This window comes from Cetorhinus maximus, chromosome 11 (genome assembly GCF_964194155.1).
Source record: "Cetorhinus maximus chromosome 11, sCetMax3.hap1.1, whole genome shotgun sequence".
NCBI classification, from domain to species: Eukaryota; Metazoa; Chordata; class Chondrichthyes; order Lamniformes; family Cetorhinidae; genus Cetorhinus; species Cetorhinus maximus.
The window spans coordinates 24,146,809-24,170,162 of NC_135889.1; the positions used below are offsets into that span (position 1 = coordinate 24,146,809).

The 23,354-nt window shown below is 45.4% G+C and overlaps 1 protein-coding gene across 1 annotated transcript in view; it reads left to right on the forward strand.

Moving 5' to 3' along the window:
• Positions 1-2,339: 2,339 nt before the first annotated feature.
• The window catches only part of LOC144686449 (speriolin-like protein), a 40,781-nt gene continuing 19,766 nt past the window's right edge, over positions 2,340-23,354 (forward strand). The window contains exon 1 of the mRNA XM_078551678.1: positions 2,340-2,462. The gene's annotated coding sequence lies outside the window, so the exon portion shown is untranslated. The remainder of the gene's footprint in view (positions 2,463-23,354) is intronic.

A 23,354-nucleotide genomic window follows, 5' to 3' on the forward strand; every position in this document is an offset into this window, starting at 1 on the left:
TAGACTGTGGTCTGCAGGGCATGATTTCAAAATTTACAGATGATGGGAAGATTGGAAATGTTGTCAACTATGATGATGGGGATAGTCTTGAACTTCAAAAAGACATAAACATAGGTGGATTGGGCAGACAAGTAGCAGATGAAATTCATTGCAGAGAAGTGTGAGGTGATTCATTTTGGCAGGGAAGATATGATGAGACAGTATAAAATAAAGGGAGAGCCCTCTAAAGGAGGTGTAGGAACAGAGGGACATCGGTCCATACATACATAGATCATTGAAGGTGGCAGGGCATGTTGAGAGAGCAGTTAATAAAGCATATAGTATCTTAGGCATTGTGTACAAGAGTAAGGAGGTCATGTTGAACTTGTATAAGATACTAATTAGGCCTCATCTGGAGTACTGCGATCAGTTCTAGGCGCCATACTTGAGGAAGGATATGAACGCATTGGTGAGAGTACAGAGGAGATTCACAAGAATGATTCCAGGGAGAAAGAACTGTAGCTATGAGGATAGATTGGAGAGGATCGGATTCTTTTCCTTGGAGAAAAAAAGGCTGAGAGGAGACTTGATAGAGGTATTCAAGATCCTGAGGGGTATGGACGGGGCAGAGGGAGTAGAAGTGATGTGAGGATGGTTGAAGCCGAGAACAAACTTCCTGAAAGGGTAATGGAGGCAGGTTCAACCGTGGTATTCAAAAGATAATTGGATTGCTTCTTGAAAAGAAATAATGTGCAATAGTGTTTCTCATGTGTCGGTGCAGACTCGATGGGCTGAAGGGCCTCTTCTGCACTGTGATTCTGTGAAGGTTACAGGGATAAGGCAGGGGAGTGGAACAAGGTGGAATGCTCTTTCAGAGTCATTGCAGATAGGCCGAATGGCCTCCCTCTGTACCGAAAAGACATTGTGAGGCCCACACAGGTACAGACAGTGATTATGAGTGACAATAGATTTATTAAACAATACAAGTTGAACTATGAAGTATTTAACATACGCAGCAGTATACAGCTGTGTCTTTCACGTTTCCGGTCCTTGCCTCCTCGGCTAGCTGCAGCACTGTCTCTTCAAGTGTTTTGTTGACTGATGGTCTTTGATCCTTCTTCTATCAATGTAAATCGATATCTCAAAGGGACTCACTTTTTATCCTCTTTTCTGGTGGTCTACCTCGTTAGGACATATCCCAATGTCTCTCATGATTGGATTATAGTCTGATGTCATAATCTCTTTATGTTTCAGCACACAGACCTTCACAGGTTTTCCATTTTCTTCTTAATAGTTCTTGCGAAAGATTTCCAAAGGTCACAATCCTGCATAACATTTCAAAGCATTTTGTAGCACAACAAATTCTAAACAATATACAAGATATGTAGCTACATTTACTTTTCCAAGACATACATATGAATAGACCATTAATTCACTTTTCAGCATAATGACTTGTTCCTTAAACTTCAAGACGTGTTATAAACCACAATACTATATAATTGCTATTTCAGCATAAAGTGTCAGACAGACAATGGCAGGATTTTCCCGTCAGCCCCACTCCCCCCCCCGCCCCCCCCCCCCCCCACTCGCCGATGCACGATGACGTCGGGAGCCCGCGCCCCATTTAAATTTTCAGGTAAGCGGGGGCACAGCAAAATCAGATGTGCGCCCGCTGACCTGTCAATGGCCAATTGAAGCCATTGACAGGGTCATTTAACTAATTAATAGACCTGCCCGTCCAACCTTAAGGTTGGCGGGCAGGCCGGGAGCCCTGGCTAGCTTCAGAAAAAGCATGAAACCTCATCTACGGGCAGGATGAGGTTTCATGTAGGTTTTAAAAAATTTAATGAAAGTTTTTTAAAAAGTTATGGACATGTCCCAACTCGCGACAGTGTCATATTTTTAATATTTTTAATTGTAGAGCCAACCTCCCTGAGGCAGCACTTAGGGAGATGAGTGCGCTCTTTTGTGCGCATGCACGAAAGAGCGCACTCTCGGGTTTAGGGATTACCCCCGCCCGCACAGGGAGCGCATAGCGCTTCCTGGCAGACGTCACGCTGGGTGGGCCTTAATTGGCCCACCCACATAAAATTGGCGACACGCCCCCAATCGGAGGCACGCCTCTTGTGCACCCGCACTTCAACTTCCCCCCCAACGGGGGGAAAATCCTGCCCTATGTTTAACTTGTCAAATGCATAACTACTTTTGCCCTTATCACTGTTTGTTTAACCACATTATTTAACAACCATAGTTGGTTTGACCATGTTATTTAACAATCACATCTTGACGTTTTCCAGACAAGATCAACCATCATACTTTGTACCTTGGCCTTGGCACAAAAAGACAACTTGCATCATAAAAAGGCTTCTACGCCCTGCAAAATGATGGCATTGAGCGGTCCACTGTGGTGATTATCCTGGTGGGAGATTGTGTACGTTACAAGACAACATCCTTGGATAAGAACAATGTCTGCTTTTTTGCTGGTATTTCAGATGATAATTATAAGAATTGCCCTTACAATGATTGTCTGTCTGATTAAAAGGCAAGAGATAGAATATAATGGAAATATTTGCATTGACCAAAAGTTAAGCTACGAGACAATAAAAAGATAAATCTTTTTGAGCCTCGAGGTGGGTAAGACCTGAATAATTCTGATAACTTAACTAAACATTTCTTAATATTGAAAATCTACATAGTAATGCGAACTATCTACAGTATAAGTAGGTTCAGAAGGTCATGGTCAGCTTAGCACCTGTGATCCAACAGTAATGGACTAATAATCTGCAAACACAGAAATAGTAACTGGAATTTAATTTAGTGATTGGAGGTTCTCTTTTCCAGTGGTCTACCCCGGTTAGGACATATCCCAATCTCTCTTTCATGTTTGTCTTATAGCCTGATGTCATAATCTCTTTACATTTCTGTGCACAGACTGGTTGGAGAACCGGTTGTCCAGCATAGCTAAGGGATGAGCAATCCTAAATATGGAGATTTGATACACAGTTTTACGAATCCCATAGAGACCGATAACTTTTAAAAAGGGATATGAATTTCCCAGTGACCAAAGCAAAGAATCCCACAAGATTTCATGTTTTAAGACTTTTAGTGTAACTAACTAAAATCAACATTGACTAAACACGTAGTCTTGTGTTAAATTCCCATGCTTCTTTGGACTATAACAGGCTCTCTTCTCCCTGCCCCACCAAAATGAATTCTCCAGAGTCCTTTTTAAAGAAAAATCATTTCGCCCAAAATCTGAGCATAATCAAATTGACTTCCAGTAGCAAGGCACCCTCTGGTGACTCCTTGGTCTTTAACTCTCCACAAGCCTCATTTCTTCGAACAGGAAATCTGTTCTCAGAAGCACTCTTTGGTTATTACCCCAAAAATAGTCCTTTTTTTCTGTTTGGCATGGCAGCACCTGTTTGTGGGTCTTCTTCCCCAAATCCAACTGACTCATTCACTGATTCTAAGAGCCTATTGCAGCAAGACAACAGCCTCTTCCTTTGTGTCCAGGTGTGGAAACTTGTACCTTACTTTCAATAAGTTTCAACGAGGGCCCCTGCACCCGTGGTAACCAGATCACATGGGCTTGTCTCTGGGCACGTTCCTTCGGAGACCACATTGACCCCTCTCCAAACTATTCCATTTTGAATTAAAGGAGAATTTGGAAACGTAACCACCTTATAAAGTCCAGCATTCATAACAACAGCAACCACATTAATTATCAGAGAGAGGATGAAGAGAGTCCCCAACTGTAGTAAAGCCGGGTCTTTGGTGGGGTGAACAAGTTGAGGACTTTGGAGATGTGTTGGACCCTTTGCAGTTGCAGCTGCAGCATGTGTCTGCTGGGAGTCCACTGAAAAACCGTCAATGAATCTGTCCCCAGAAATTCTATGAGGGTCAATGGTGGGACAGCTTGTCAGCTGCAAAGCCCATCCAATTATTCCAGCACTAGACCCAGTCAGGAATGGGGAGGATTCCAAGTCATTGTGTATAATTCATTTTGTAGCCGCCGAGCTACATTCTTCATTTCAACTACTTCTCAGTATCTGGTAGTAGCCACAGATTTTACAGATCTGCTGCCTCACTGCACCCTTGTTATATTACAACAACAACTTGCATTTATATAGCACTGTTAACAGCCCCAGATGGTCCATTAATAAAGGTGTTATGACAGAAGAACTCACATTGGCTCACAAAGCAGGGATGACATTCACATATCTCGCATTTTGGCTGTAAGGTCTTCAAAAAGACTGCTTTGACTATTAGCCATTTTGCCAAGTGCAGTTATGTTATGACTGAAGTGTATATATGAGTTACTGGGTGGTTGTCTTTGGTTTTGTCATGGGTCACTGTTCCCTTTATGACATGTTCCAATGCTTTGATGTCACAATGCAGCTGCTCAGGGTCCTGATCCATTCTGCAGTGAATCTCAGCTTGGTACCTGGCTTATGAGGTGCTCACTTTTGCATTTTAGTTTTGTTTGTAATCATGTGTGATGATTCTGAAAAGATTCGCCGAGATAATTTGAAGCTGACTGCAGAAAACAAAGCATTAAAGCGGCAGATTACCCTCCTTAAAGAAAACGAGGAGCTGCGTAATATGCTGTCTTCTAACTGTGCACCACTGCTTGGACAGAAGCCAAACTGTTTCCCAAATTTTAGTCATTCCAACACAGCTGCAGCATCACGAGGTAATTCAATATTTGCTCTCTTTGTGGGCTAATAACAATGGCAACTTATATTTATATAACGCCTTTGACATAGTAAAACATCTCAAGGCACTTCACAGGAGCACTATCTAACAAATAAGATCGAATCTCGGGTGCGTTCGTCCCATGGATGAACATACAATTACACATCTCATTTTTAATACTAAGACTTGCATAGCATAAGTTTTATTTAACTGATTTAGTTTTTCTTTCCCAATTTTTTTTCTGTAAATTCTCTTTCCTGTCCTTATTTTCAATCAACCAAGCACTTGTCGATTAATCCAAGTACATAGGACATACGAGTTAGGAGCAGGAGTAGCCTGTTCCGCCATTCAATAGGATCATGGCTGATCTGATTGTAACCTCAACTCCACATTTCCACCTACCCTTGATAACCTTTCACCCCCTTGCTTATCAAAAATCTATCTACCTCTGCTTTAAAAATATCCAAAGACTCTGCTTCCAGTGCCATTTGAGGATTCCAAAGACTCACTACCCTCAGAGTAAAAATTTCTCCTGATCTCTGTCTTAAATGGGCGACCCTTTAGTTTTAAACGGTGACCACTAGTTCTAGATTCTCCCACAAGAGGAAACATCCTCTTCACATCGCCCCTGTCAAGACCCCCCAGGATATTATTTGTTTCAATCAAGTTGCCTCTTATTCTTCTAAACTCTAGTGGATGCAAGCCTAGTCTGTCCAACCTTTCCTCATAAGACAACTTGCCCATTCCAGGTATTAGTCTAATAAACCTTCTCTGTACTGCTTCCAACGCATTTACATCCTTAAACAAGGAGACCAATAGTGAACACTGTACTCCAGATGTGGTCTCACCCTACAATCTGAAGCATAACCTACCAGCTTTTGTATTTAATTTCCATCACAATTAATGATCATGTTCTAGCTTTACTAATTACTTGCTGTACCTGCATACTAGCCTTTTGTGATTCATGCACTAGGATCCTAGATCCCTCTGCATCTCAGAGCTCTGCAATCTCATTTAGATAATATGCTTCTTTTTCATTTTTCCTGCCAAAATGGACAGTTTCACGTTTTCCCACATTATACTCCATTGCCAGGTCTTTGCCCACTCACTTAACCTATCTATACCCCTTTGTAACCTCCTTGTGTCCTCTTCACATCTTACTATCCTACCTATCTTTGTGTCATCAGTAAATTTAGCAACAAATTATACAGGTTCTGATGCCAGAGATAAATCAAACATTGGTTTTCTTAATATTGACAAATTTCAAGCAAAACATCATGTTTATATACTTATTAGTCATCTATCTATCGGATAAGCAAACTCGTAACCAATCTGGGCGAGATCTCAGCGCTGAATACCAAAGAATAAGTGCCTGATACACATCTGACAATGTCAGATCACTTGCTAAGAAGCTATCAACTCTGAAATTGTCATTTGATCTTTGTGCCATGTGCAACCACAATTAGTAGATTGCAATGTGGCATGACACACTCACTACAATATAGGATTTTTGTTTAATTTATGTCAGTAGATAAGATCATTTTATATGGTTCTAACATTGTCACAATGAGGACAGTTGAAATATAAACATGTTGATTCCGAACTAATTGTAATTCTTATATCAATCATTTGATGCACTTTAAATTGCATGAACCTGACATCTCCTGGTTATTTAACATTCCCCTGTGGAATCCTCCAGACCTGAGCCACGTGTTAGCTACTATCGCACAGAGGACATTCCCATAACCCTAGATACTTACACGAACTTCTGTATTGTTATGCTATTTTTCTATTATATCGTACACTATCCTACACCTGCTGGGTACAGTTCCACAACCCTAATTATCCTCCAGTACCATGCACAAATCATATTATTCATTAACCTTTAATAGGCTCTTCATCCGCCAGGATTCTGTTAGGCCTGATCCTTTCTTCATTGGGCATCTTGATGTGCGTACTTCCATCAAGGAATGCTGGATAGCATTAGACAGCTTGCAGTGTGGAATTGTTCTCTCCCTAAGCTAAGGGACCCTGTCCTATCCCCAATGAGATCACCAAGAACCAAAGATCTTTGGAGTGTATGATTCAATTAATTACTGAGAAGCAGACTTTGTCTAAAGGAGAATTTGCATTGGTTTCCTCCTTCATATGGCATGTATAAGTGCTACTCCAGCACCTAATTTTAAACATCACAGGGCCCATTAAATGAATGCATGCTGATGATGGGGGCACATTGCCAGTGAAATACATCAGGAAATCACAGATGTGTCTGTGCTTGACCAAAATTTTGTTGTAAGCTCTACTAGTGATGTATATTTGTCTGGACTTGTAGAAGAAATGCTGTCTGACACACTAGCAGTGCTCTCCCTTCTCTCTGACCACCATACCAACACCAGCTCCCAATTGTTCCAGCAATTTGGTGGCAATCATTGCTCACCAACAGCAGTTGATAGCCTGTAGCGTGGTGGTATTAGGGGAGGGAGTAATGAAACATCTAAGCTAATACCTCTGACAACATGCAATAACATCTGCCTCTAAGAGTCTCTTCATAAATTCAAGCTGCATAAACCAGAGCAATAGGAAAGAATTCCAGGACAAGGCAAGGTAGTTTGGCCCATCAAAGCCCATTTCATTGATCCTCCACATTGGCCAGCCTGTAATCCATCTGTATAGTTCATTTGTTTACTTTTGGGTTTGTTCTCATTGCTCTCTTCTCTACACCCTCGCCAATCAATGTGTAGCCCTTTTCAAGGAGTGACAGTGAAAATTAAACACAGTAATCCATATGGTCTGATTAAAGCTTCAGCATAACTTGTGTAAACATATGCTCCAGCTTCATATCTCAGCATTCTATTTTTTTTTTCTTAATTCCTTCTTTTTCTCAACATTGAAAGTGGTGAGCTGACTGTCATTCAAAGACATTGTACATCTGTTACGTATCCATGCTGTGTTTCTGTTTATGTTGTGTTTGGTATGTCAATTGTTATGATCCCATGGACACCAATAACTTGAAAGAACCAAACTATTGGACAAGATTCCACTTTTTAGAACATTTACTGTAACAATCAAACCAAAATCAACATAAATTAAACATGAATTAACAGACAAATTGTATTCAATAGAAACTATAAATTACACTTTAAATAGCTGATGCAACAAAGACAGGCCTCCCAGATTTACTGACCTTTCCCTTAGCAAATATCTGGCACCACATGCAGTCCAAAGTCCTTCACAACTCTATACCCCGCTAGTGGAGTTCAACTCCTCTTCGTCACAGAGGATTTAAGCATCAGGTTATATCTGACAACAGCTTTACTCCATGCACAGACATGGTTACCACCAAAAAGACACAGAACCTCCTTAGCTCTGTTCACAACAGTCCTGATGGCAAAAACACATGGTATAGCTGGCTCTGGAAAAATCAAAGCATTGGGAATAACTTTATTTCACTATCCTGGCTGCCAAACCCTGGCTTCAGTTTTAATTGTTTGTTAGCTGTCTCACACATACACACACACAGCTCTTCACACAGTCACTGTGCTGTTCTGACCCTGAAAACTGAACTCTGAGAGCCTTAAAACGCACCACCCTGCTCTCATGCCCACATGTCCGTCCTTGGCCTGCTACAATGTTCCAGTGAAGCTCAACGCAAACTGGAGAAACAGCACCTCATTCAGGCACTTTAAAGCCTTCCGGACTTGACATTGAGTTCAACAACTTCAGGTCATGAACTCTCTCCTCCATCCCCACTCCCTTTTCGATCCCCTTTTTTCTAATAATTAATATATTTTTCTTTTCCCACCTATTTCTATTATTATTTAAAAATTTATTTCCATTTATTGTTTTATCGCCACCTTTTAGCCTATTTCGATCCACTAGGGCCATCTGTCACTTGCTCTTCCTGCTTTCTACCTTTAATGTCACCATTAGCACATCCTTTAGCTAATATCACCACCCCTTTGACCTTTTGTCTATGACACCTTTGGCAATCTCTCCTTTGCCTCCACCTATCACTGCCTATCCAGCTCCACCGGTCCCACCCCCCTTAAACAGCTTATATTTCACCTCATTTCTATTTCTCTTTAGTTCTGATGAAGAGTCATATGGACTCGAAACGTTAACTCTGTCTTCCTCTCCACAGATGCTGTCAGACCTGCTGAGTTTTTCCAGCCTTTTTTTGTGTCTGAGAGCCCTATGTCTGTTCAGACTACTGGCTGAAATTTGACCCCTCAGTTTTGTGTTTTTTCCCCCCAATCAGCTTCAATTTCCCTAGCTACCAAGGGCACAGGCTGATTTCTGAGAAGTCTGATGTGACAACCAGGAATACCAACTGGCACCCCCGCACCTTCCCAGAATCCTGGAGGTTTTTGTTTCTTTTTCATTTAGGGACTGTCTCAAAAAACTATAGGCTTCAAAACCACAATCAGTGCAGACAGCACCTTGTAAACCACAGATTGCATCAGACTATGGACGGAATTGCCCCAGATTTGCACTAAGTATAGTAGAGGGCATGAGAAAGGACATTTTACCCGCCGACCGCAATTGTGGTTTATCGCGCCGTATCATCCCATTCCCGATGCGTCCCATCTCATTAACAATGCAATCCTGGGAAATATGCCGGGTTGTTGGCAGGGTGGCCTCTGATTCGCCGGTCCCACTATCACCTCAAGCCTTCAGTAATCTGGGTGCCATATTTAAAGCACTCTCTAAGGCATCAGAAGCTGCTGGAAAGTCACGGCTGCAAAGGGAAGAAACATGCTGCCCCCAAATTTAGCGACGCCTTCCTCGAGCGCCTACTGGACACAGTGGAGGCCCACTGCAAAGTCCTCTACCCCCACTCTGGGTGAAGACCAGCAAGCAAAGTGACAAATCCAGCATGGAGGCAGTGGCAGTGGTGGTCAGCACCAATGCACTGCAAAGAAATCAGGTGATAGCACCGGCATGCCAACGCACCGAGGTCAACACTGGTAGGATGGTGGACGCTACGGAGACCTTGATCCAGGACTTGCTCTGACCTGTCTGAACTGCATCACTGATGCCATAGTTGGCTTGCAACAGTGTCAACGTGAGAAGGTAGTGGGGCAGCTCGATCCTCAAGGAGTCAGCCAGGGGCCCTCGGGCACCCATAGGGAAGGAGGATCAGCAGGTGCACACCTCGGGGCCACCCATGGGAGTGTCCAGCCCATCTGAATCCCCTCTTCCTGTGACCCCAGTAGCTCCAGCTCCACAGGCTGAGGAGGGTGCCACTGTCACACAGCAGGACCCCGAAAGCAGGCTGGGGTCCTCCAGGTCTCAGCCCTCCAGAGGATGCCTGTGAAGGTCATCACAGTAGTCAGCAGGCTGCCTCCACTCTGCCGTGGATGTCGGGGGAGCTCCAAGATGTAGTGGCACGGTTGGAAAGGTTAAGAAAACATAGTTTCATCATATGGCCACTGACAATCACTTGTACATAACGTTGACTATTGTAAATAAACTCCCAACAATCTCACCCTGTATATGGCTCATTGTTATGATGAGCAGTGTTTGTGTCAGTCTGAAGTGAAAGTTTGGTTCCTGCACAATATAAAGGCAGGTATTTCGGTCCAGGGTCTCCTCCTTGTGCTTAATGCAACCTTCCCAGAACACTGATGGAGCACCTTCACAGTCACTGGACACATCAGTCATGCCTGCACCTCGAAGGAGCTTATCATTGCTGCCAGAATGTCCTGGGCTGGTGGCACAGAGTTCCATCATTTTCTCTGTGTGTTCCCAGCACCTTTGAAGTGTGGCTGGCCCCCGGTCTCATCAGCATCTGTGTCCAGTGGTAATGTGGTCCTGAAGGGTTCAGCTCATGAATTATGCCATAGAATCATGCGAAGTTAAAGTTTCCCCACTGCATCTCCATGATATGACCCTGTTCACAGAACACAAGCTATCTTCCAACAGCCAGACAGGAGTCAGACATTCACATCAGCTCTGTGAGGGTCGATGGAGTGACCCCACTGCATGTCGTCATCATCCTCCTGGAATGTAGCGACAATGGGCATCCACTGCGTCTCCATAACAGAAGCCTTTCACAGAGGATATGTGCGCTGCCATCAGCCGGACAGGAGTCAAACATTCACAGATGCAATGTGAGGATCTATGGAATCATCTCACTGCGCGTCGTCGTCATCCTTCACAAATCTAGCGGCTGTGAGGGCCTCCTGAATGCCCCTGCTTCATCTGCACGGTGCGAAGGCCTCATTGCCGTCATCCTTGACATGCAGCTCCTCCATCTCCTCCTCAGCCAGCTCCTCCCCACCCCCCCCCCCCCCCCCCCCTCCTCCACCCTGGCCACCGTTGCAGGTTGTGAAGGGCGCAGCAGATGACAACAATTGCAGGGCTCCACCAGACCAGCCCAGGCACTAGAACTTCATTTTCAACACCCCAATGGTTTGCTCCACCAAAGTGCATGTTGCAGCATGAGTCTTATTGTACCTTCTATCTCCTGCAATCTGAGGCCACTGTACAGGCTTCATCAGCCACATCCTCTGTGGGTAGCCCTTGTCCCTGAGGAAGCAACCCTGCAGCCTCTGTGGACCTTTGAAGACATCAGCGATCTGAGACCTACTGAGAATGTAGGAGTTGTGGCCACTGTGGGAATTGTGCGCAGACCTGTAGGATGAGTTTGTGGTGATCACATACCAGCTGAACATTCAGCGAGTGGGAGCCCTTGCGGTTGACATACTTGACTGCTTGTCACGGAGATCTAAGTGCCATATGAGTGCAGTCAATGGCACCCTGCACATGTGGGAAACCTGAGATCTGAGCAAATCCCAGCCCTTTTGCTTCCTGGCTTCCCTGATCCCGAGCGAAATGCATAAAGCTGCGTGCCTTCTCGAATATGGTGTCTGTGACCTCCTGGATGCACTTGTGTGCGGAGGCTTGCGAGATCTCACAGAGGTCACCTGTGGAGCCCTGAAAGGAGTGACTGGTGTAAAAATTGAGTGCTGTAGTCACTTTCACAGCCACTAGCATGAATGTCCTCTAAGTCCCCATGGCACCAAATCCCACAGCAGGTGGCATATATGACCAACCAGTTCCCTGGACATGCGCAGTCTTCGGCAACACTGGTTCTCGGTCATCTGCAGGAATGACAAGCGCCGTCTGCGGACCCTGTGTGGTACTCCTGCAAGATGAAAGAGAGAGATGCATAGGTTAGCATTGCTCTCCTGGGGACCTCTTATGGTTAAGTGTGTGGCTCCAGTTCCATCAAAGCCTCTTAACGTGTGCCGGAGAGTGTTGGCCATCACTTGGATGGGCAGAGTTTAGTACACTGCATAGCTGTCCGAAACCCCACCCACCTCCACTCCACTCCACCTGACCAGTTGGCAGAAGCTTCACCCACTGGACTGCATGCTGTGCGCTCAGCTCAGGTGCAGGCATTCTCCTAGGCCACACTGCAACGCTGCACTGTTAGCTTGAACCATCAAGGAAACTGGTCCAAAACTTAATGAAGACATTGCAAGTGCTGTGAGCATCTCCACCAGTGGCTGCTCCATGGCCAGCTTTCGCAAAAAGATTGCAAAACTTGCCCAGTCATCCAATTATTCTGCAGTCCACTAAAACACTCATTAATTTGCAGTCTGTGCCTGAGGGATGCAAAGTTCAGGAGCATTTGGTGGCATTTTCATGCCTCTACGTTGCTTGAGTAGGGCAGATAAGCTAGAGGCCTGACTCTAGGCATGTCAATGTAGCTGTGTCTGAACTGTCAGCTACAGAAGAATGCTCACTTTCTACAAGGTTTCCCTAATGTGTGTGGCCGCTTCCCTCCCCCGCCCCCGCATGTGCTTATGCAGTACCATAAGACTGTGTTGCCTTTCCCCCACTCCCCCCAACTCACCCCAACTGTAGGGCAGCTCTTGCCCGGGCACTGCACTGTCAGCCAGTCAGGAAAATGCGACTTGCCTTCGCCCTCACCTGAATGCACAGCACCTTGAAGTCAAACGGGTGACCCTCGCAAGCGGTGCGCAACATTAGAGTGCACTCACCTCCAAGTTGCCATAAGACCATAAGACATAGGAGCAGAAATTAGGCTATTCGGCCCATCGATTCTGCTCTGCCATTCAATCATGGCTGATAAGTTGCCCTCGGTGTTCAGCTCGCCCGGTGCACGCCTTTTGAATGCTGTTGTATAATCAGCGTGCAATCATGCTGATGTGCCCGGGTAATCCAGCATGGGGGGGATGATTCCAGCGAGCAGGGCTTATAATGAGATTCTAAAGTATTGAAGTTAGGTTCCTGACGTGTGGCGGTTTGAAAGGTGGCCTGGCATTGAGGGCGGAGCAGATGATCGTAAACTGGTTTCACGATGGCGTAAAACCGATTTTTGGCCTTCTTGTCATACTGTCCGCTCATATCCGCCATGATACCGAATGCTAATGGGGGTGGAAAATTCTGGCCTATGTCTCTCTTTATTTCCTCCAAAATGCTTGCATTCATCAACATTAAATTTAATTTGTTATTTCTCTGTCCAACTGATGTAAGCCCAGGCATTCCTATTGTCAGTGTAATCAAACACTGTGTAATCATACGAACACTTTACACACTCATATAACATTATTTAGTAGAGTAGTTTACACCCAGACATATAATGCTCCCATAGAACATTACCTGTAACATCTATATCTATGCGCAGAATTTTACACCTTGCGGGCAGGCGTGCACCCAACCTGATTGGGCATAAAATCATGCGAGATGACGTTGGGCGAGCATCCCGATGTCATCCCACACACATGCAATCTTCAGGTTGGCGGGTCGCTTAATGGCCACTAAAAACCTCACTGATCCAGATTTTACGTTGCCCGTGCGATTTCGCGTTCGTCGCACGCGCAAAACGGGCAGCCCACTTTTTGCAAAACCTCATCCAAGGGCAGAATAAAAAAGGTCAGCGGCATTGCCATTGTGAGTAGTGAGGAGTTTAGGAGATAGGTTGCTTATTTGATCTTGACAGCTTTATCTCAGTTCTGAGCTTCATTCTTAGCATTTCTAGGCCTCATTTCAGGACTCATTGGTGTCTCCAAGGCCCCCAGAGAATTTTGACCATGTGGATCCTGCCAGGTATCAGACAGCCTTCTGTAACCCTGGTAATGGGGATTATGGTCTCCGCTGCATGCATCTCCTTTAAGGAGGAAGAGAGGGGCAGAAGGGAGAGGAGGCCAGATGTCCCAATGCAGCTTCCAGAGGAGCGACCTGTGGAAGGAGATTTGCAGGGCCAGCAGGAAGGGGCCACAGAAGACGCCACTATCCTGCTGCCAGGATTTGTCATATGATTGGGCCTGAGATCGCCTCCAACTGTGTGGGTGAATACAAGTCTGTGCAAGGTACTCTGGCAGCAACCATGATGCTTATATCCTGAGAAACTCCAAGGTGCCAAGACTATTCAGTGCTCCAGCCCAAGTGAATGGATGGCTGCTGGGTGACGAGGACTATCTGTTGAAAAGCTGGCTTATGACACCTCTCTGCCACCCAAGAACAGAAGCAGAGCAACGTTATAATAGGAGTCATGCTTCCACAAGGGCAATGATAGAGAGGACCTTAGGTGTTCTGAAGATGCGCTTCTGATGACTGGACCATTCAGGGGGAGCACTACAATACCCCCCAGAACGGGTGCCACTGATAGTGGTTGCATGCTGCGCTCTCCACAATCTGGCACTGGCAATGGGGAACCCGCTGGAGGAAAAAGATCCATGACACAGCTCCACAGGCCACAGACGATGAATCCAGTAGTGAGTGAGAAGAGGAGCATGGTGAGGAGAAGGCTGAGGGTGTGGAGGCAGACCTCTGGATCCTTCAGGGATGCAGGGACACCAGGAGTGCCTTGATCCAACGCTCCTTCAGCTAGGCTGCTTCACTTCATGCCAGGGGTGCCACCTTCATCCCGGATGTCTGAAATGACCCTTTCATTTGAACCCAAAGTCCACTCAGTGCCTGTGCAATAAAGTTTAGAGCCACTTACATCCAGGATTACATACTGGCGTACCCTGCACCAAAAGAAAAGGTGAAGCATACTCAGGCCATTACGACAAAAGCAAAATTTATATAATTTTCACACTCAAAACAAATCAACATTACCATCCCTGGTGTTCATGCCACACCTGTAAACATATAAACAAACCATTACAGAACAGAAGATCACCCGTGAACAGTCCCTCTTGTGCTCATGGTGCCTTAAACTTAGGTTTACGAGCGCTACATCTTGGTGGCAGCGGCATTGGAGGCAGCCTGCTGACTGTGCTGTCTTGTTGGCCTTGATGACCTTGGCAATCATCCTCTGGCCAGTGGAACATATGCTGGCCCCACCTGGGAGGGAGTGGCCAGTGCCACGGCTGGCATCTTCCAGTCATCGCAATCTCATCAGATGCCATGGTCACTGGCAGAGGGGCGGAGGAGCTGCTGTCATCATCCAGAGCGCCCTAAGAGGAGCCTGCAGAGACGACAAGCAGGTCGTGCGCCAACGTGAGGTCACCCTGAACCTCCCTGTTCGCCATTGATGGACAGGCACCTAGCTGGGATACTGGTTTCCTCATCCATCTCCCACACTGGCACTGACCACCTGAAGTCATTGCCTGTGTGAGGGTTGCAAGTCTGAGCACAATCTCAGGAACCCTAATTCTGTTCTGCTTAGTTCAGAGAGCAGGTGTGATACAGGTGCAGCTGAAGCCCAGCGGTGGGGTGGCTCTTCGGGATCCTGCGAACGAATGCCTGCTGGCGAATCTAAGGGAGAACAACGCCATTTAAGTTATCATACTGTCACTGTGCATGCCAGGCACCTTGATGAGACAATGGAGATCTGTATCATGGTGCCATTGTCTTTCAATGATCAATGGGGACTCCAGTTTTGAGGCTACCAAGAATGTTTGCACGATCTGAAACTCTCACCTATGTGCACTGAACACTTACCTTTGTCTCTCCACAATTGGCTGAACGAGGTGGGTGGCAGCTTTCCAGCTCCAAAGCCCCCTGCTCAAACCTCGTCACTATTAGGAGATTTGGGGGACCTGCGCCTGGACATTGACTTCTCTATGTTGCTGTGGTTCATCTTCTGAAAGGACAGAGGAGCATTGATTAATCCATTCTCTACCTGCAGCGCCATTGCAACCTGACCAACGCCACCTGAGGAACATCTTGCAGGCCACATCCGAGTCGTGGCCCTCGAGCTGCAAGGCACTCAGTCCAAGCAGCCAGGGCTCACCTCCTGGGTCAGCTCTGGCGTCACTGACAGTTGGCACTCAGACTCTAACACCCCTGAGCTCCACAGAGGGGATGGCCAGCCCTTAACACTTCTCCACGCTGATCCATGGCAACACGGTACTCACCCTTGCTGAGCGCAGCAGGTTGTTGAAACGTGTGCCGCACAATGTCGTGGCTGCCCCCTCCTCCCAAGCTTTTTTAGTCTGGTGCAGCGGCCTTCTGCCATCTTTGGGAACGAGAGTGTCCCTCCTGGCAGCCACCTCCTCCAAGAGGACCACGATGCACTCGTCCAAGAAACGGGGGCGTGGTGAGGGGGGGTTGTCGAGTGCCCATCCAACCTCCCCTCCCACCTGGCGTCTCCACCCACTGTTGAGGCCATAGCTTAAGTCTCCAGACCGCAGAATATGATTCTTCCATGGCAGCTTTCAAGGAGGTGCCTCTGCCATTTTTAAACCACCCGTGGGGTTGCCATTTGACCCGGCGTCTGACAGGCCCCCGCCCAGCCTTTCTCAAACATTGGGAAGACACGTTTCACGCTGGGCAGGCCTCAATTGGCCAGTCAGCATGAAATGGCGGTCGTGGGCCAACCGCGGTTGGGGGCCTGTTTCCCGACCGCTCTCGGGCCCACCGATCGTGTGCACCCACCAAGGGTAAATTTCAGGCCTATGGCACACCTTGAATTCTTTCTTGTTTGCAGATTTAACAAACTAAAACTGTTTTCTGAATTCCATTTGTTGATGGAACCTCTGTAATTCCTTCTTGAAACCCATTAAGATTTCTTCTTCCACCATTCATAATCTGTTTCATATAATTGCCTCCATGTTAGTGAAACAATTCTCCTGAACTTTTTAATTTACTTTGATGTGCTTAGTTTGTAAATATGGCCTCTTGTACTTAAACTAATACTGGATAAAATCGAATTGAAGATTTTTGTCTTATGAGTGATAACGAGCAACCAGTGGCCAACATGGAGACCGGAGAGGAAGATCCTGCCTGACCAACCTCCTAGACTTTTATTTTTGCAAGAAATATTGCAAAGGACGGACTGTGGAAATCTGAATTATGTGGTTCCCTGTTACTCTCCCTGCCCCACAATCACAAGGGAACCTGTCCTCCCAGGACAAGGGTAACCCTGTCCTCACCCTTCCAGTAGAAGGGGAACCTGATGCTTCACCATCCTAAGATTCCTAAGTTCCCTGACCATCCCAAAGGGGCCTTGATCTCTCATCAACCCCAGAAGAGGGGAACTGGGATCCTCACCTTGCCAATCCAGCTTTGGTGAAACAAATTTGTTGTGCGTTCCTCTTTATTGCATAGTCTACATCAACCTTTCCTCTGCTAACACTCGTAACCATGATATTTCATCACATTAGGAGCATAAGAACATAGGAAATAGGAGCAGGAGTAGATTATATGGCCCCTTGAGCCTGCTCTAACATTCACTACGGTCATGACTGATCTTCTGCCTCAACTCCACTTTCCCACCTGCTCCTGGTATTCCTTGATTCCCTGAGAGACCAAAAATCGGTCTGTTTCAGCCTTAAATATACTCAGAGATTGAGCAGCTGCAACTCTCTGGGGTAGAGAATTTTAAAGATTCACAACCTTTTGAGTAAAGAAATTTCTCCTCACCTCAGTCCTAAATGATCGCCCCCTTATCCTGAGACTGTGCCCCTATGTTCTAGATTCACCAGCCAGGGGAAACAACCTTTCAACCTTTAGAATCTTAAATTGCAACTGCCACTTCTCCATCCACTCATCCAGTTTATTAAAATCCTTTTACATTTGTGTGATAGTCATCATTTGCCTTTACTCCCAGTTAAGTATTATGTGAAAATTTGGACATTTTGAATGCTGAAATGTTGTTTTTCTCTGAACATTATTGAATGAATTGATGTTCTTATGGTAGGGTATTGAACTCAGCACTAAATATTCCAAATGATGTCTCAACCTTGCCTTGTTAAAAAAATAGAATAACTTGTTTTGATTGCTAATCAAGAGCTGTTCAGATGCATTTCTACTTGTTTGTTGACTAGATAATAATATAGGCCATTCACATTGGAAAATTAAACTTGTATTTGATGTTTGTTGAGAAATTGGTGTCCCCTAATATTTTGAGGCGTCAGCTTTTCACCACACATATTAATGGCTTCGATGAAGGATTAAGGAGCTGTACATGCAAATTTGCAGACTGCAAGAAACTAGGAGGCACAGTGAGGCATGTAGATGGGAGCTGGAAGTTATGAAGGGGCATTGACAGACTAAGCGAGGAGCAAAACTGTGGTAGGCAGAGTTCAATGTGGGGAAGTATGAGGGCCATCCACTTTGGATTCGTAAAAGACAAAAAAGAATATTTTCTAAAAGATGAGAAACTAGGAACTATGGAGGAGTAAAGAGAAATGGGATTTTCATGTGCCCAAATCACTAAAAGCTAGTGCACAGATAAAAAGGCCTTTGTCTCAGGCGGACGAGAACAGAAAGGGGAGGAAGTTATCCTTCAATTGTTTAGATCTCTGGTTAGACCCGTTCTGGAGTATCACATTCTGTTCAAGGCACTGCACCTGCGGATTTATTGATCTTGGAACGTAGTTCCACCAGAAAGAAATCGGGATTTAAAGGGTAAAACCATGAGAGAATAATGGAACAAGCTCTAAGTGCTGAATGTCTAATCCTATTCCTATCGGAAAAGGAATGTCAGTGTTAACCACTGAATATATCCAATCAATTTGAATTTTGTAATCAAGAAGGCTGATGGTGTAATGAAATGCATCTCAAGAGCACTTTGATCCTATGTTATTCTAGCCTCATTTGGAATATTGTGTTCAGTTTTAGGCAAAAGGTACTTTGGAGAGGCTTCAGAGAACAGCACCAAGGAAGATTCCACGTGCCAAGCTAAAAAGAAAGACGTGCAGAACTGAACTATTCATCGGTTAAAAAAGCTGAGAGAATGAGGTTTTTGAAATGTCGAAAGGAATGAATAATATGGATGAAGGGGCTGTTTAGTTTAAGCTTAAGGGCAATTAAAAATCATTAATATAAAATTAGCAAACTTTAACTAGTATTGAGATTATGTGGAATAGATTCATAGCAAGCAGATATGTAAATAGAAATTGAGACTGCTATTTAACTTCTGTCAGCATAACATAAATTCACAAAATAACACTTAATAATTGTTTCCCTCAGCAGCTCTGTTTATTTGTGTTTTAAGAACAAAGTACAAAGAAAATTACAGCACAGGAACAGGCCCTTCGGCCCTCCAAGCCTGCGCTGATCATATTGCCTGTCAAACTAAAACATTTTGCACCTCTGGGGCCCGTATCCCTCTATTCCCATCCTATTCATGTACTTGTCAAGCTGCCTGTTAAACACCACTATCGTACCTGCTTCCAGCACCACCTCTGGCAGAGAATTCCAGACACTCACTACCCTCTGCATAAAAAACTTGCCCGCACATCTCCTCTAAATTTTTCTCCTCTCACCTTAAATCTATGTCCCCTAGTAATTGACTCTTCCACCCTGGGAAAAAGCTTCTGACTACCTACTCTGTCCATGCCACTCATAATTTTGTAAACTTCTATCAAGTCGCCCCTCAATCTCCGCCGCTCTAGTGAGAACAATCCGAGTTTCTCCAACCTCTCCTCATAGCTAATAACCTCCAGACCAGGCAGCATCCTGGTAAACCTCCTCTGCACCCTCTCCAACACCTCCATATCCTTCTGGTAATGTGGCAACCAGAATTGCACGCAATATTCCAAGTGTGGCCTAACTAAGGTTCTATATATTTTGTGTTGGTTAAGATTGTCGCATTAAGAATACTATGCCTGAAAGAGTGATGGAAGCAGATTCAATAATAACTTCCAAAATGGAATTGGATAAATAATTGGGGGAAAAAATCAGAGCCATAGGGAAAGGATAGAAGAATGAAACAAATTGGCTAACTCTGGGATTGAGTCAGCATAACCATGATGGGCCGAATGACTCTTCTGTGCTGAAAGATTCTATGAATGTTACACGGCCAATAAAATTTCATATCACTTGGGCTCTGGTCACTTGGTATCTGTCTGCATTGGGTGTTTTTTTTTTCATTCACAGGATGTGGGCTTTGCTGGCTGGGCCAACATTTATTGCCCATCCCTAATTGCCCTTGAGAAAGTGGTGGTGAGCTGCCTTCTTGAACCGCTGCAGTCCGTGTGGTGTAGGTACACCCACACTGCTGTTAGGAAGGGAGTTCCAGGATTTTGACCCAGCGACAGTGAAGGAACGGCGATATATTTCCAAGTCAGGATAGTAAGTGACTTGGTTATGAGTGACTTGGAAGGGAACTTCCAGGTGGTGGTGTTCCCATCTATATGCGGCCCTTGTCCTTCTAGATGGTATTGGGCATGGGTTTGGAAGATGCTGTCGAAGAAGCTTTGGTGAATACCTGCAGTGCATTTTGTAGATGGTACACACTGCTGCTACTGTGCGTCGGTGGTGGAGGGAGTGAATGTTTGTGGGTGTGGTGCTAATCAAGTGAGCTGCTTTGTCCTGGACTGTGTCAAGCTTCTTGAGTGTTTTGGGAGCTGTACTCATCCGGGCAAATGGAGAGTATTCCATCACACTCCTGACTTGTGCCTTGTATATGGTGGACAGGCTTTGGAGAGTCAGGAGGTGGGTTACTTCTGGTACGATTCCTAGCCTCTGAATGCTCTTGTAGCCATAGAATTTATATGGCTAGTCCAGTTCAGTTTCTGGTCAATGGTAACCCCCAGGATGTTGATAGTGGGGGATTCAGTAATGGTAATATCATTGAACATCAAGGGGCGATGGTTGGGTTCTCTCTTGTGGAGATGGTCATTGCCTGACACTTGTGTGGTGTGAATGTTACTTGCCACTTGTCAGCCCAAACCTGGACATTGTCCAGGTCCTGCTGCATTTGGACATGGACTGCTTCAGTATCTGAGGAGTCGCACTCTCTGAACATTGTGTAATCATCAGCGAACATCCCCACTTCTGACCTTATGATGAAAAGAAGGTCATTGATGAAGCAGCTAAAGGTAGTTGGGCCGAGGCCACTACCCTGGGGAACTCCTGCGGTGATGTCCTGGAACTGAGATGAGTGACCTCCAACAACCACAACCATCTTCCTTTGTGCTAGGTATGACTCCAACCAGTGGAGAGTTTTCTCCCTGATTCCCATTGACTCCAGTTTTGCTAGGGCTCCTTGATGACACGCTCTGTCAAATGTGGCCTTGATGTCAAGGGCAGTCATTTTCACCTCACCTCTGGAGTTCAGTTCTTTTGCCCATGTTTGAACCAAGACCATAATGAGTTCAGGAGCTGTGTGGCCCTGGCAGAACCCAAACTGGGTGTGCCGCTTGATAGCATTATTGTTGACCCCTTCCATTACTTTACTGATGATGGAGAGAAGACTGATGGGGTGGTAATTGGCTGGGTTGGATTTGCACTGCTTTTTGTGAACAGAGCATACCTGGGCAATTTTCCACATAGCCGGGTAAATGCCAACGTTGTAGCTGTACTGGAACAGCTTGGCTAGGGGCGCGGCAAGTTCTGGAGCACAAAAGAAAATCCAAAGTTATTTTACAAGTACATTAAGAGTAAGAGGATAACTAGGGAAAGAGTAGGGCCCATTAAGGACCATGGTAGTAGTTTGTGTGTGGAGTCGGAAGACGTAGGCAGGGTTCTAAATGAATATTTTATGCTGGTGTTCACAAGTGAGAGGGACGACATGGGTATGGAAATCAGGCAGAAGGACTGTGATATAATTATAAGAAATTAGCATAGAAAGGGAGGAGGTTTAAAGTGGCCTGGCAGGCTTAAAAGTAGATAAATCTCCAGGCCTGGATGAAATGTATCCCAGGCTGTTGAGTGAGGCAAGGGAGGAGATAGCAGGGGCGCTGAAAATAATTTTCAATACCTCTCTGGCCACAGGAGAGGCACCAGAGGACTGGAGAACAGCCAATGTGCTACCGTTATTCAAGAAGGGAGGAAGGGATAAACCAGGGAACTACAGGCCAGTCAGTCTAACCTCAGTGGTGAGGAAACTATTGGAAGCAGTTCTGAGGAACAGAATTAATCTACACTTGGAGAGGCAGGGATTAATCAAGGACAGTCAGCATGGTTTTGTTAAGGGGAAGTCATGTCTGACCAATTCGATTGAATTTTTCGAAGAGGTGACCAGGTGTGTAGATGAGGGCAATGCATTTGACGTAGTCTACTTGGACTTCAGCAAGGCTTTTGATAAGGCCCCACATGGGAGACTGATAACGAAGGTAAGAGCCCATGGGATCCAAGGCAATTTGGCAAATTGGATCCAGAATTGGCTGAGTGGCAGGAAGCAGAGGGTGATGGTCGAGGGGTGTTTTTGTGACTGGATGCCTGTGTCCAGTGGTGTTCCACAGGGATCAGCATTGGGTCCCTTGCTGTTTGTGGTATATATAAACGATTTAGACTTGAATGTAGGAGGATTGATCAGTAAGTTCGCGGATGACACGAAAATTGGTGGGGTGGTAAATAGTGAGGAGGATAGCCTTAGATTACAGGAGGGCTGGTCAGATGGGCTGATCAGCGGCAAATGGAATTTAATCCGGATAAGTGTGGGAATACACGATGAATGGTAGGACCCTGGGAAGTACCGAGGATCAGAGAGACCTTGGTGTGCATGTCCACCGGTCCCTTAAGGTAGAGGGACAGGTAGATAAGGTGGTTAAGAAGGCTTATGGGATACTTGCCTTTATTAGCCAAGGCATAGAATATAAGAGCAGGGATGTTATGCTGGAACTGTATAAATGCTGGTTAGGCCACAGCTGGTGTATTGCGTGCAGTTCTGGAATCCGCATTACAGGAAGGATGTGATTGCACTAGAGAGAGTGCAGAGGAGATTTACCAGGATGTTGCCTGGGCTGAGAGTTTTAGTTATGAGGAGAGATTGGGTAGACTGGGGTTATTTTCCCTGGAGCAGAGGAGATTGAGGGGGTACATAATTGAGGTGTATAAAATTATGAGGGGCACAGATAGGGTAGACAGGAAGGAACTTTTCCCCTTGGTGGAGGGATCAATAACCAGGGGTCATAGATTTAAGGTAAGGGGCAGGAGGTTTGGAGGGCATGTGAGGAAGAATTTTTTCACCCAGAGGGTGGTAGGAATTTGGAACTCACTGCCTGAAAGAGTGGTAGAGGCAGAAACCCTCATAGCATTTAAGAAGTATTTGGATGTGCACTTGCGATGCCATAGCATATAAGGCTATGGATCTAGTGCTGGAAAATGGGATTAGAATAGTTAGGTACTTGTTTGACCGGCGCAGACTTGATGTGCCGAAGGGCTTTATTCGGTGCTGTAGATCTCTATGACTCTAAGTTTTCAGTCCTATTGCCTATTTACTTGTCAGTGGGTGTATTTTATGCTTGTCCTTCATGAACTGGAGAATGGAAACTTTCACCCACTGTCAAAATCAAGTTTTCCCA